Raw genomic sequence first — 3,080 nt, 5'->3', positions numbered from 1 at the left:
TGCTTAATTTGTTGGGTGTATATGGCGTAATTTGTTAAGTGTATATGGTTGATCGTTGGGTGTATATGGCATAAATTATTGGGTGTATATTTCTGAACTCATACAGTGTAATATAATCAACTGTTGCAACTGTTCTAATATTGCTTGTCCTTGGGTGTATATTTATGCATGTTTGAGTGAATTTAACATCATTTTGAACTGATCTAATTAAATACTTATGAGAATCGGTTTGGCTGTATGTGGCTGATCTATGGGTGTATCTAATTGATATATGGGTGTATTTTTTTATATTGACAGCATCTCTTTTTCATTGCAGAAAAAATGGCAAGCAAAAACCAAGCTGAAAAAAATGTAAGCACAAATATATGTCTTAGATCAAATCAATTTTTCTTAATAGAGATATATCTGACTCTAATTTTGCTTTATTTATAGCAAACCAAAGACCTGAAGTGTGCAACCCATTTGTTGAGTGAGAAATTCGGAAATATGAGCAAGGAGAAGAAAGCAATTATTAGGGATTTGGGATTTGGTGGCCTGATGCACATCCCGCCGCTAAGGGTGCATCACAAATTATTAAAGGAGTTGGCTAACTCCTTTAAATTAGGGAAAAATACACTCGAAATCGGCTACGGTTCGTTTAGAGTAAGATAAAGCACAATAAGGGCTGCACTTGGCGTCAACGCGTCAGGTAACTCATTACAAACATAGGTGTATATGAGCCATATTGGGGTGTATTTCAAGTTATGTTTGGGTGTATTTCAAGTGATTTTTATACTATGTTGTTTTTATTTTTGTAAGAGATCTACTTCCTCAGAAAATCAATTATAAGGATCATTTTGAAGACAACAAACAGATTTTTAGAAGATTCTAGGGGAAGACCCTAAAAAATCTGACAGATGAAATGATGACTATTGCTGTTGATAATGAATAGGATCGCCTCATGTTCAAGAGGATTTTCATCCTTTATATACAGATGACGTTCCTGTTACCAACCACAATAAACAAAATCGTATAATAGATTACAATCTGAAAAAGAAAAAGGCAATTGACGGCTGTCTGTTTGCCCTGATGATAGTTTACTTACATCTATCAAAAAATAAAGACAAGAAAGGAGAAGAAAGACCTCCACAACCCTGGATTGCCAATTGGACTAAAGAGTAGTTGGTTGAAAGAATGAGAGCAGAAATGGAGGAACATATGGTAAGTAAAAAGAATACCTTGAGTGTATTTTATTTATGTGATTGCTGTTAGCTAACATTTTAATTTTATTGTTTCAGGAAATTGTAAAAATGGCAGAAACAAAGGAGAAAATGAAACAAATAAAGAAAAAAGAAAAAAACCAAAAAAACAAAAAAAGGAAGGCAAGTTCATCATCATCAGAGACTGAAACATCTGAAGATGAAATCTATTCTTCCTCTGATTCTGAGACTGAAGAAGACTCAGAGGGACCAAAAAGGAAACAACCCACCCAAACAGTCAAAAAATAAGTAACATACTTGGGTGTATTTTATGTCTTTATTTGGGTGTATTTTGTGTAATCTTTTTTGGGTGTATTTTGTGTATACATTTGGGTATTTTTTTGTATTTATTTGGGTGTATTTTATGTCTTCATTTGGGTGTATTTGTCTCTTTTAGTATGTTTTTAAATAATGATTGTTTGCCTTTCAGAATGGAATCCAAAAAAAGAAAGAAGATTCAGGAGGATTCTAATTCAGAATCTAAATCGAATGATGAGTAATGTTCTGAAATTATTATTGCTTTCCTTTCAGTATATTATCAAAATTTTATGTATTAACAGAGCATCTCTTATAACTTTTAGAAGCGAAGAATCATCACCAGTAGAGAAGCAATAAACAAAGAAAAAGACTCAGAGAACACCCCAAAAGTAAGCACTTCTTTGGATAGTATTTTTTTTTATTAATTTTATTTTGTATTTCTGATTTATACTTGTTTTTTTCCACCAGGAGACAATCCAAAAAGAAAAAAAGTCATTGTTGGGAATTCATCTCCTGAACAAGCTGAATACTATCATGGTAGAGTATTTTGTAAGCTATATTATCGTTTATCATCAAAATTATATTTGTTAACATGTTCTTTTATGCATGTGACTGTCAGATCTAAAATTGGAACTGAAGAATTAGAAGAATTCTTAAGGGAATCTAACAAAGAAAAATCTGTTGCACAGGGGTATGTCTTGTTGGGGTGTATATTTCCGATTTTAAGGTGTTTTCTTTGCTAATAATTGTTTCTGGTTTGCCAGGAAGAAGGAAGCTGACCTATGATCGACAGAAGGTCACTATGTCTCATCTGAAACGTAAGAACCTTTATTTGATAAAATCTTGTTATCCTAATTTAACAGTATGGTATTTTTACTGAATAATATCTACTCTATGTTTAGAATACCGAAGGTAAACTTAGGAAGTGATGATCCTTTGTCTCAAGGACACACAGATCAAAATAGCGTAAACAAACCGGCAGAGAGCATGTAATTTCTCTTTCTAATAACCATCACATTTATTCTTTTATTACCTTATACTTCTAATTCTGTATGTATTTTTTTAGAAAAAAAGTCCTTTAATGTTGTATTAAAAAAAAGGCAGGAAAAAAAAAAGCAAAAACTGAAATTATGTAAGTTCTCAAAAAATAAAGCCTATCTTTTTTTTGAATGCTTCGGGTGTATTTTTGACTTTCTTAAGGTGTATTTCAGGTTGAGTGTTGTAGAAGAATCACCCAATGACCAAGCTGAAGAGAACATGATGGTTGTGCGGAAAGAGACACAGTCACAAATAGAAGCTCTTTCAATGTGAGTTTTTTGAGTAAATTTCAACCTTATAACCATTTTATTTTCATTGGCTTTCTTAACCATTTATTTTTGTTTTGTTTAGACTTCCAATTCAAGTTTGTCTACCTCTGTCCTAGACAACCCCAATGCCACAAATTGAACAAACTCTGTAACAGAAAAAGAACTAACCCCTATGCTAGAAAATGAACCAACTCCTGTGCTAGAAATTGAACCAACTCCTGCAAAGTCTCCAACTGAAAAAAATAATGAAGGAACTACAAAAAGGTAAGGAATAAAT

Source organism: Arachis duranensis, chromosome 5 (assembly GCF_000817695.3).
Source record: "Arachis duranensis cultivar V14167 chromosome 5, aradu.V14167.gnm2.J7QH, whole genome shotgun sequence".
In the NCBI taxonomy this organism is placed as follows: domain Eukaryota; kingdom Viridiplantae; phylum Streptophyta; class Magnoliopsida; order Fabales; family Fabaceae; genus Arachis; species Arachis duranensis.
Note: the sequence above shows the minus strand (reverse complement) of the source record.